Genomic DNA, 12,807 nt, shown 5'->3' with positions numbered 1-12,807 from the left:
ACAGGCAGAAGCCACCAATAACATTATATTAGCCGGGCTAAAATGGAGATTACAGGATGAAAAGGGAGCCTGGGCGGAAGAGCTCCCACAAGTCCTATGGGCATATCGGACAACTCCACACTCCACCACAAAGGAGTCACCTTTCCGATTAGCTTACGGAATGGAGGCAATGATCCCAGTGGAGGTTGAAGAAGGATCACCCAGAGTGATCCACTACAGCGAACTGGCCAACTCCCAACTTCAAAGGGAAGAACTTGACCTACTTCCTGAAATCCGAGAAAGAGCTCGGATCAAGGAAGAGGCGTTAAAACGTCGAATGGCCTCAAGATACAACCAAAAGGTTGTACAGTGAGGTTCTGCCGAGAACGACCTCATCCTAATCTGAAATGATATCAGAATAAATCGACCTGGAGAAGGAAAACTGGCAGCAAACTGGAAAGGACCCTACTGAGTCATCGAAGTACTCGAAAAGGGCTACTACAGGTTGTCCGAACTCGAAGGGCGAGAGCTTCCAAGGTCATGGCACACCTGCAACTTAAGAAGATATTACAGTTAGGAGGTAATAAAGATCTTAGGATGAGGTGCACTCTTTTTCCTTAAAAAAAGGTTTTTTAACGAGGCACCAAGCCAAGATCCATGAAATACCTGACTTAGAGGGGTAAAACTCCCACATGTATATATTTGCATATTTTCTATTTTGAATAAAGTTTTTCAGATTTTCTACAAATCCTTTTATCAAGACGAATTAATCTGAAACGCAAAATTCATCGCCCGATTATAAAGCTACAGATCGGCAAAAAGTGAAAATCAAATTCACTGCTCGATCACGATAAAGACCAACGAAGATGAAAACCGAATTCATCAAAGGTCGGCCAAACAAGGATCAAACTCAATTTCTACAAAATCGGCAAAGATGAAACGCAGCAAAAATAGAATAATGCAAGAAGTTATCGAAAGTGATCCATAGGAAAGGACCTGACGAGGTCTTAATAAAAATGGGTTGCTAAAAATAACTTAAAGACGGACCGACGTAAAGAAGTCGGACCAGTCGACCACAACAACAAAAGTTATAAAAATTAAATCCCTAGAAAGAGGCCTGGCAAGCCCTAAAAAAGAGGATTACTAGAAATAACTTAGAAGGACCGGCATGATGAAGTCGGCCCAAAAAAATCACAAAAGTTATAAAAAGTAATCCATAAAAAAGACCTGACAAAGGTCCAAATAAAATGGATTACTAGAAATAACTTAGAAGGACCGGCATGATGAAGTCGGCCCAACAAAATCACAAAAGTTATAAAAAGTAATCCATAAAAGAGACCTGACAAAGGTCCAAAAAAATGGATTACTAGAAATAACTTAGAAGGACCAACATGATGAAGTCGGCCCAACAAAATCAAAAAAGTTATAAAAAGTAATCCATAAAAGAGACCTTACAAAGGTCTAAATAAAATGGATTACTAGAAATAACTTAGAAGAGACCGACATGATGAAGTCGGCCCGACCAAGCTACCAAAAGTGACAAATAAGTAATCCCTAAAAGAGACCTGACAAAGGTCCAAATAAAATGGATTACCAAAATGGCTTAGAAGGGACCGACATGCAGAAGTCGGACCAAAAGCTACAGAATTATAAAAAGAAAACCCCAAGGCATTACATAACATAATTCGCAAAGACATCGATCGACAGAAGGTATGCGCCATAAGGGACTCCAAATTGGACCCAGAAAGCCATAACCTTAAAAGAATCAATTTACAAGTATCAAAATACAAAGGCAACCAAAAGAAGTCGAAAAACAAGATTCCAACACCCTGAAGATCCCTGGAAAGCGCTAAGCAAGCAACCGACAACCATGTCACAAAAAAGATAAAGTTGCTATAATAACAAGACCCAAGAGGCCGCCTGAAATCGACCCCAAGAGGCTTGAAAACTACTTTGTTTTGAAAAAATAAGGTTGCTAAAAGAAAAGCAACTAAAAGTATCCGAAATCAAGCAAACCACCAATTACAGAAATAAAAGATTAAAAGCCCACAGACCGGGCTGTATACCATACATCAGAGAACAAACTTATAGAAGATCCAAAGACTACCCAGTAGTAGTATCTCGGGGTGAAGGAGGTTGAGTCTGAAGGGGTACCGCATCTACTATCCCATCATACCGATTCAGGATCTGGACGTCAGGATCAGACTCAGGTTGACCGACCTCAGCTGCCAAAATTGAGGAAAGCGGGGCAACAGAGGCTTTGGCAGATGGCACAGGAGGGGGATCCACATCTACATCATCATCATCAGGGTCGTCAGGGACAATCTTACCATCTTTTACAATGTTGTCCAAGCTGAAAAGGGTGAGGTCGAGCTCAAGCACCATAGTCAGCTCGAACAGATTCCAAACTCTCCCTAAGATCCATCATCTCCCCATAAGTTGTGACATAGCTCTCCTTATGCTTCAGCGCCATATCCTCAGCCAACTTTGCAGAAGCCACAGCAGCAGTAGCCCGAGTCTTCTCACCCTCCAACTCTTTTTCTAGCCTCGCCACCTTCACTTCAAGCTCCTCCTTCAAACCCTTGATCCGGTGGAACTTTGATTTGGCCTCCTCCATAAAAGCCTTTGTTGAATGAACAGGAAGATCCTAGGCAGTTCGGTATAAATCTGCTCCCATATGAGCCATCTTTATACTACTCCGAATGATGAAATCCAAATAACGATGAATGGATACTGTTTCGAGGGTTACCTGAAACTATAGGTCGATCTTAGACGAGATCTTCTGTGCTGGTCGACATTGATGTGTCCGACTTGTGGGTGGTAGCCGGAGCGGTTACGTCCGACTTGTTGGACTAAGGGTGCGGCTGATCCTTTGTTACCGGAGGGTGGTGGTACTTGCAAGAGACTCCGATGCTTAAGTTAGCAAGGGTATTAAGCAGGTTTTTAGTAGAATCAGAGTACGAGTTATACCTGGGTGCTCCAGTGTATTTATAATGATGAGGAGTGACCTTTCTGAAGATAAGATAGTTATGTTATCTTATCTTTGAGTGAGGCCATCTTATCTTCAAGGGAACCGCCCTTATCTCTGTAGGCTTTGGGCTACTTTTGGATTTGGGTCGTGTTCCCTTGTTTGGGCCCTATTTGGGCTTTTCCAGGTGTTTTGGACGAGCTCTTTGAGAAGAGGTCGGATAGTCCTGACCTGAAGAGGTCGGTCGACTTGTCGTTAAACATCCCGGGTCGGACAGCTCGACCCAGGGTATGAACAGTGCCCCTGCTTGAGCGTGGTCTTCCTTTTGAGGTCGAGTCCCTAGTTTCAAGACTTCAATCCTTCTCTGTAGAAGTCGAGCTCGAGCATTGTCGATTTCTTTTTTGTAGAGGCCCCTTCTGAATACGGAGCGTTTCTTTTCTTTGATTTCGAAAATAGGTGTTCCTTGCTTTGGAAACGTGCAAGGGTTTTAATGCCCCATTAATCTTTTAACATTCCATTTCTTTTGCCTCCCGCTTTCTTGTTTTATTTTTGAATTACATCAAAACTTTCTCTTTTCTGTTTCTCTTTACTGTAACTTCCTCCTTTCTCTCTTATTCTTCTGTTTCATTTGTGCCTCCTTGTTCTTTTGGGATTTTTGTTTTTCGCGTCTTCACGCTTCTCTCTGTGACGCCATTTGGTGGTTGTTAGTGCTTTTCTTGCTCGAAGGCAATTCCGGATTTCATTTCTTCCACTTCTTCAGCACTTTCTTTCAGGTTGGTTCTTCTTTTCATTCTTTCCTTGTGCTTACCTTGTTCTATTTTTGGTTTTTCCTGAGTTTTGTTGGAAATCTTGGACCTTTTTGTTTTTTATCATACTTGGTTGTCATTGTCATGCATGTTTTCTTGTTTTCTTTTGACTTTATGCATGCTCCTATATGGACGCTTTTAGGGCTTCGCATGTTGTCACTGCTTCTGGTTGTACTTTGATGCTTGAGTTTTATGAACTGCACCTGTTTGCTTCTGAAAAGATTGCCCCTTGATTTTTGCCATGTTGATAGCTTTCTTTGCTGATAGATTTGTAGAAGACGACAATTTTCTAATGACTTTGCTTTGATTTTTTTCTCATGTTGTTGCTTGTTTGGAAGGGATTATTTTTCTTCGCTGAGAGTTTTGTTGGGGTGTAGCCTTGTAGACTTTTTCTGAATCCTTACTCTGTCCCTGCCTCCAAAGGATGCCCCTGGACCTTGGTGTGCATCTTGGGGTTTTCCTTTTACTGTTGTATTGCTCTGAGTCATGTTGTTCGAGCTGTTTTGATTTCGCCCGAGCTGTTTTGATTAGTAATCCATTTTCTTTTTCTTGCTGTAGGACTAGTTGGCCATGTCTTCTCGTAAAAATATTATTGAAACATCTTCCAAGGTTCCTGAGGGTATGTCCGATTGGTTGGACTCCCTTGTTCTGATGTGTGTCTCAGTAGTTAATTCGGGTATCTTGTGGAACTTAGAAAATGTCACCGTATCTGTAGTCGTAGAGACCAGGAGAAAGATTATGAATTGGTAGCGCCAGACTCCAATGAAAGGGTTTGTTTTCCATCTATGATCCAAGGGGAACGTTCCTTCTTCTATGCCTACGACTATTTTTTCAGCCAGCTGAACATTACTTTTTCTTTTACTTCTTTTGAGACCAAATTGTTGTGGTCATGTAATGTGGCCCCATCTCAACTCCATCCGAACTCCTGGGGCTTCATCAAGATCTTTCAGTTGCTTTGCCAAGAGTTGGATGTCACACCTTCTCAAACTCTCTTTCTATATCTTTCCGTTTTGACCAAGCCTAGGACTACCAAAAAGAAAACTTCTTGGGTTTCTCTCAGGTCTGCCCAAGAGCATAAAGTGTTTTCTATGTACGATGAGTCTTTTAGGGATTTTAAGAACTACTTCTTCAAGGTCCGAGCTGTTGAGGGAGCTCGACCATTTTTCTTAGATTCGAATGGTGAACCTGCCTTCCCCTTATGTTGGCAAAAGAAAGTTGTAGTTTCTAGATATACGTGGGAAATGCTTGATGAGGTTGAGCAGGCTTTCCTGACTTTGTTGGAGGGGATTTGGGGACAACCTCCTCATCTTGACACAAAGAGATTTTTAGGAGACCCTTCCCTTGTCCGAGCCGAGCTGGGTAGTGGCCGACTTCTTTTGGCTTACTTGTTTCTTGTATTCTATTTCTTCTAGCTTTGTAACTTTGTTTTGTTTGTATTTTTCAGAAATGGTTAAAAATAATGACTCCATGAGGGCCTTTAAAAAGGCGAGGAAGGATACAGCTGCCCAGAACATCTCGGCTAAGGTGGCTAGGGAAGGATCCTCTCATGTTCTGCCAAAGCCATCAGTACCAAGCTCTCCTGGACCGAGGAGGATGATTCCTACCCCTCGGGTTCATTTGGTCAATCCTCCCCAAACTTCTGTTGCTACCTCTTCTCCTACTGGTGCTCCTCCTCCAAAAAGACAGAAAACAGCTGAGCCCTTCAACCTGGATGCCCCCGATTTCGATGCTGTCGAGTTTGCTGATCAGCAAATTGGTCCCTATGGTACTATTCTTACTGACGATATTTCTCTTCTTCGTCATTTGGATTTTATTACTCGGAGCAGCATCAAGATGGCACATGTGGGGGCAGCTTTATATCGGATTACCCAGGACCTTCCTATTCATGCAACAAAGGCCTTTATGGAGGAAGCCAAGTTGGAGTTCGACCGGATGAAGGGTTTGAAGGAAGTGCTCGAGGTGAAAGTGGCCAAGTTGGAGAAAGAGTTTGAGGGGGAGAAGACTCGGGCTATTGCCTTGGCGGCTTCTGCTAAGTTTTCTGAAGAGATGGCGATGAAGCATAAGGAGAGCTATGTCACAACTTATAGGGAGATGATGGGTCTTAGGGAGGATTTGGAGTCTGCCCGAGCAGACTATGCCGAGCTTCAGGGTCATCTTGTAGGCAGTGTAAATGCTGCTTATGAGAATTTGAAGGATCAAGTTCGAGTTCTTGTGCCCGAGCTTGGGCTTACTCTCTTTAGCTTGGATAACGTTGTAAAGGATGGTAAGACTGTCCTGATGACCCTGATGATGATGATGTCGAACCTCCTCCTTTACCTTCTGCCAAAGTCTCCGTTGCCCCGCCTTCTTCAACTCTGGCAACTGAAGTCGGTCAATGATGCAGGCAGAAATCGGCGAATTAAAATTGTTAAAATATATACGTTGTAAGTATAGTTCTTAACTCGCCAGAAATCTACAGGTCGTCTCCCAACGAGTTGCAGAAAAGTGTGCTATTTTATTAATCAGACGTTTTCAAAAAGGTTTGAATTGAGTAAGAAGGAAATTAAATGGGAGAATTTGAATAATGTAAATAAAAGCCTTGATTGGGAGTTGATTAGTTGGAATCCCTATTATTGTTGGAATACTCTCAAGATTAATTGACAATTAAAAGTTGTTCTGTTTAGTTATCCTTTACTAGGTAAGGGAAAGTCAAACAAGTTGGAATGCTACGTCTGTTCACAAGTTGCAATCCACTTAATTAAAAGAGATTGGTGTTAGTGACTAGAAGGCAATCCAACCATAAACCCAATTACAATCTTTCTTTTAAGTTTTCCAACTCAAGGGTTCCCTTCAATCAACTCCCCATCAAGTTAGGGAACTACTCGCTCATTGTGAATGTAAAATTCATAGCATATGAAAAGGAATTAAAGAAAGACATTATAAATAAAAATTAAAATAATTAATTAAAAATAAAGATAATCCTTATATTAAATGATCTAAAAAGATATTCCAATGGTAAAATTAAACAAAGCAAAGAACATGGAAGAGTAAAGCCAAGTAAAGAAAACGAACTAGAATGATGAAGTCTTGATGAGGTAATAGCTCTTCTCAATATCCCAATGCACAAAGAAAAATAAGAGAAAATTAAATTTCTAAGAACTATGAATGTGTAGAGAGAAAAATCAAGAGGAGGAGTAAAAAAAACTAGATCTAAAACTAAAACTGTGTAGAATGAATGATATCCTTGGTTTCTGTATGTTCTCTGGCTCTAGTCTGCTGTTCTGGGCCGAAAACTAGGTCAAAATAGGGTCCAAAATTGCCCCAGCAAATTCTGCAGATTATGAAGATCGCGCATGTCACGCGATCGCGTCATCCATGTGGATGCGTCATTCGCGTTTTTCCCTGCCACGCGTTCGCGTCGTCCACGCCTCCGCGTCGCTTGTTGATGAGCGGATAATTTATACGCTTTTTGGCATTGTTTTTAGTATGTTTTTAGTAGAATCTAGTTACTTTTAGGGATGTTTTCATTAGTTTTTATGTTAAATTCACATTTCTGGACTTTACTATGAGTTTGTGTGTTTTTCTGTAATTTCAGGTATTTTCTGGCTGAAATTGAGGGACTTGAGCAGAAATCAGATTCAGAGGTTGAAAAAGGACTGCTGATGCTGTTGGATTCTGACCTCCCTGCACTCAAAGTGGATTTTCTGGAGCTACAGAACTCGAAATGGCGCGCTTCCAATTGCGTTGGAAAGTAGACATCCAGGGCTTTCCATACTTTGGCCAAGAATTGACGACGTAAACTGGCGTTCAACGCCAGCCTTCTGCCCAAATCTGGCGTCCAGCGCCAGAAAAGGATCCAAAACCAGAGTTGAACGCCCAAACTGGCACAGAAACTGGCGTTCAACTCCACAAATGGCCTCTGCACGTGCTACACTCAGGCTCAGCCCAAACACACACCAAGTGGGCCCAGGAAGTGGACTTATGCATCAATTACTTACTCATGTAAACCCTAGTGACTAGTTTATTATAAATAGGACCTCTTACTATTGTATTAGGCATCTTTGGATTACCTTATGATCCTTTGATCACGTTTTAGGGGGCTGGCCATCTCGGCCATGCCTGGACCTTCACTTATGTATTTTTAACGGTAGAGTTTCTACACTCCATAGATTAAGGTGTGGAGCTCTGCTGTTCCTCAAAGATTAATGCAAAGTACTACTGTTTTCTATTCAATTCTTCTTATTTCGCTTCTAAGATATCCATTCGCACCCAAGAACGTGATGAAGGTGATGATTATGTGTGACGCTCATCATCCTTCTCCCTTATGAACGCGTGCCTGACAAACACTTCTGTTCTACATGAATTAAGCTAGAATGAGTATCTCTTAGATCTCCTAACCAGAATCTTCGTGGCGTAAGCTAGAATGATGGCGGCATTCAAGGGAATCCGGAAGGTCTAAACCTTGTCTGTGGTATTCTGAGTAGGATTCAATGATTGAATGACTGTGACGAGCTCCTAACTCACGATTGCAGGGCGTTAGTGACAGACGCAAAAGGATAGTAAATCCTATTCCAGCATGATCGAGAACCGACAGATGAATAGCCGTGCCGTGATAGGGTGCGTGAGCATATTATTCACTGAAAGGATAAGATGAAGCCATTGACAAGGGTGATGCCTCCAGACGATTAGCCGTGCCGTGACAGGGCATTGGATCATTTTCCCATGAGATGACCGAAAGTAGCCATTGACAGTGGTGATGTATCACATAAAGCCAGCCATGGAAAGGAGTAAGACTGATTGGATGAAGATAGCAGGAAAGCAGAGGTTCAGAGGAACGAAAAGTATCTCCATTCGCTTATCTGAAATTCCCACCAATGATTTACATAAGTATCTCTATCCCTTTTATTGTTTATTTGAATCTAATAAAATATCATGTTTAAATCCGCCTGACTGAGATTTGCAAGGTGACTATAGCTTGCTTCATACCAACAATCTCCGTGGGATTCGACCCTTACTCACGTAAGGTATTACTTGGACGACCCAGTGCACTTGCTGGTCAGTGGCACGCGTTGTGAAAAGTGTGATTCGTGATTCGTGCTACCAAGTTTTTGGCGCCGTTGCCGGGGATTGTTCGTGTATGGACAACTGACGGTTCATCTTGTTGCTCAGATTAGGTAATTTTCTTTTTGTTTTATTTTCAAAAATTTTTCAAAAAAATCTTCTCACCTGTTTTCGAAAAAAAAATGTTTTCAAAAATATATTTTTCTTCAAAAATTTTAAGAATGAATTCTAGCGTTTCATGAAGCATGTTGAAGCCTGGCTGGCTGTAAAGCCATGTCTCAATCCTTATACCCAAGAGAAGAGCTTCTTTATCTTTCTTAGCCAATTGGCTGTTGAATGTAAGGAATGTCAGGCGTGTCATGTCTGAGTTACATACTAAAGCTTGGCTGGCTATTAAGCCATGCCTGACCCTTTGATTGGAGCTTTAGAGCATAAGATTCCTGGAATTCATATTAAAAATTTTGGAATCCTTATTTTTTCTTTTTTCATATAATTTTCGAAAAATATAAATAAAAATCCAAAAAAATTAGAAAATCATAAAAATAAAAAATATTTTCTGTTTCTTGTTTGAGTCTTGAGTCACATTATAAGTTTGGTGTCACTTGCATATGCATCTTGCATTTTTCGAAAATATCATGCATTCATAGTGTTCTTCATGATCTTCAAGTTGTTCTTGGTAAGTCTTCTTGTTTGATCTTGATGATTTTTTGTTTTGTGTCTTATCATGTTTTTCATATGCATTCTTGAATTCTTAGTGTCTAAGCATTAAAGAATTCTAAGTTTGGTGTCTTGCATGTTTTCTTTGCATTAAAGATTTTTCAAAATTGTGTCTTGATGTTCATCATGACATTCAAAGTGTTCTTGGTGTTCATCTTGACATTCATAGCATTCTTGCATTCATCACATGTTTTGATCTAAAAATTTCATGCATTGCATAATTTTCATGTTTTTCTCTTGCATCATAAAAATTCAAAAATCAAAAAAAAAATATTTTTCCCTTTTTCTCTCATCAAATTCGAAAATTTGAGTTAACTTTTTCAAAAAAATTTTAAAATCAAGTTGTTGCCAATGAGTCAAATCAAATTTTCAATTTGAAAATCAAATCCTTTTCAAAATTCTTAGTTATTTTCGAAAATTCCAAAAATATTTTTCAAAAATCTTTTTCTTATTTTTCCATCAAATTTTCGAAAATAACATAAACAATTAATGTTTTGATTCAAAAATTTGAAGTTTGTTACTTGCTTGTTAAGAAAGATTCAAACTTTAAGTTCTAGAATCATATCTTGTGATTTCTTATGAATCAAGTCATTAATTGTGATTTTAAAAATCAAATCTTTTTCAAAACTAATTTTATCATATCTTTTCAAAAATATCTTCTTATCTTATCTTTTTCAAAAATATCTTTTCAAAATATTTTCTCTAACCTCCTAACTTCTTATCTTTTCAAAATTTGTTTCAACTAACTAACAAACTTTTTGTTTGTTTCTTAACTTTTTCAAAACCACCTAACTAATTCTCCCTCTCAATTTTCGAAAATATCTTCCCCTTTTTCAAAAATTTCTTTTTTATTAACTAATTAATCTTATTTTTATTTTTAATTTCAAAAAAAAAAAATTTAAAAAAATACTATACTTTTTCAAAAACTATTTTCAAAAATCACTAACCCCTTTTCAAAAATGATTTTCGAAAATTCCCTCCTTCTCTCTCATCCTATTCTATTTATTCATTCATTAACTAACATCTCTTCCTCACATCATCACCAAATTCGAACCCCCTCTTCTATCTGTGTTCGAATTTCTTCCTCTTTTCTTCTACTCACATAAGGGATCCCTATACTGTGGTATAAAGGATCTCTATTATTATTATTATCATTTTTCTGTCCATTCTTCCTTGTATTATGAGCAGGAGCAAGGATAAGAACATTCTTGTGGAAGCAGATCCAGAACCTGAAAGGACTCTGAAGAGAAAATTAAAGAGAAGCTAAAATACAACAATCCAAAGAAAACCTTTCAGAAATTTTCGAACAGGCAGAGGAGATGGCAGGCGAAAATAATAATAATGAAAGGAGGATGCTTGGTGACTTTACTGCACCTAATTCCAATTTACATGGAAGAAGCATCTCCATTCCTGCCATTGGAGCAAACAACTTTGAGCTGAAACCTCAATTAGTTTCTCTGATGCAGTAGAACTGCAAGTTTCATGGACTTCCATCTGAAGATCCTTTTCAGTTCTTAACTGAATTCTTGCAGATATGTGATACTGTTAAGACTAATGGAGTAGATCCTGAAGTCTACAGGCTCATACTTTTCCCTTTTGCTGTAAGAGACAGAGCTAGATTATGGTTGGATTCTCAACCCAAAGACAGCCTGAACTCTTGGGATAAGCTGGTCACGGCTTTCTTAGCCAAGTACTTTCCTCCTCAAAAGCTGAGCAAGCTTAGAGCTGATGTTCAAACCTTCAGACAGAAAGAAGGTGAATCTCTCTATGAAGCTTGGGAAAGATACAAACAGTTGACCAAAAAGTGTCCTTCTGACATGCTTTCAGAATGGACCATCCTGGATATATTCTATGATGGTTTATCTGAGCTATCAAAGATGTCACTGGACACTTCTGCAGGTGGATCCATTCACCTAAAGAAAACGCCTGCAGAAGCTCAAGAACTCATTGACATGGTTGCTAATAACCAGTTCATGTACACTTCTGAAAGGAATCCTGTGAGCAATGGGACGCCTATGAAGAAGGGAGTTCTTGAGGTTGATACTCTGAATGCCATATTGGCTCAGAATAAAATATTGACTCAGCAAGTCAATATGATTTCTCAGAGTCTGCATGGAATGCAAGCTGCATCCAACAGTACTCAAGAGGCATCTTCTGAAGAAGAAGCCTATGATCCTGAGAACCCTGCAATAGCATAGGTAAACTACTTAGGTGAACCTTATGGAAACACCTATAACTCAACATGGAGAAATCATCCAAATTTCTCATGGAAGGATCAAAAGCCTCAACAAGGCTTTAATAATGGTGGAAGAAACAGGTTTAGCAATAGCAAACCTTTTCCATCATCAACTCAGCAACAGACAGAGAACTCTGAACAAAATGCTTCTAATTTAGCAAATCTAGTCTCTGATCTATCTAAGGCCACTGTAAGTTTCATGAATGAAACAAGGTCTTCCATTAGAAATCTGGAAGCACAAGTGGGCCAGCTGAGTAAAAGGATCACTGAAATCCCTCCTAGTACTCTCCCAAGCAATACAGAAGAGAACCCAAAAGGAGAGTGCAAGGCCATTGACATAAGTGCCATGGCCGAACCTGTAAGGAAAGGAGAGGACGTGAATCCCAAGGAGGAAGACCTCCTGGGACGTCCAGTGATCAATAAGGAGCTTCCCTCTGGGGAATCAAAGGACTCTGAGGCTCATCTAGAGACCATAGAGATTCCATTGAACCTCCTTATGCCCTTCATGAGCTCTGATGAGTATTCCTCTTCTGAAGAGAATGAGGATGTCACTGAAGAGCAAACTGCCAAGTTTCTTGGTGCAATCATGAAGCTGAATGCCAAATTGTTTGGCATTGATGCTTGGGAAGTTGAACCTCCCTTGTTCATCAATGAACTAAGTGATCTGGATCAACTGACATTGCCTCAGAAGAGACAGGATCCTGGAAAGTTCATATTACCTTGTACCATAGGCACCATGATCTTTAAGGCTCTGTGTGACCTTGGTTCAGGTATAAACCTCATGCCCCTCTCTGTAATAGAGAAACTGGGAATCTATGGGGTGCAAGCTGCTAAAATCTCACTAGAGATGGCAGACAGCTCAAGAAGACAGGCTTATGGACAAGTAGAAGATGTATTAGTAAAGGTTGAGGGCCTTTACATACCTACTGATTTCATAGTCCTGGATACTGGAAAGGAAGAGGATGAATCCATCATCCTAGGAAGACCTTTCCTGGCCACAGCAAGAGCTGTGATTGATGTTGACAGAGGTGAAATATTCCTTCAATGGAATAAGAACTCCC

General features: G+C 39.9%; 1 non-coding gene across 1 annotated transcript; it reads right to left on the bottom strand.

The window, feature by feature from the left end:
* Positions 1 to 11,225: 11,225 nt before the first annotated feature.
* LOC112774433 (small nucleolar RNA R71) lies at positions 11,226 to 11,333 on the bottom strand. Its single transcript, XR_003188925.1, has one exon. It is a non-coding gene; the product is annotated as a small nucleolar RNA R71 (small nucleolar RNA).
* Between the last annotated feature and the right edge of the window lie 1,474 nt (positions 11,334 to 12,807).

Source organism: Arachis hypogaea, chromosome 18, assembly GCF_003086295.3.
Source record: "Arachis hypogaea cultivar Tifrunner chromosome 18, arahy.Tifrunner.gnm2.J5K5, whole genome shotgun sequence".
NCBI classification, from domain to species: Eukaryota; Viridiplantae; Streptophyta; class Magnoliopsida; order Fabales; family Fabaceae; genus Arachis; species Arachis hypogaea.
Note: the sequence above shows the minus strand (reverse complement) of the source record. Positions and strands in the feature narration are given on the sequence as shown.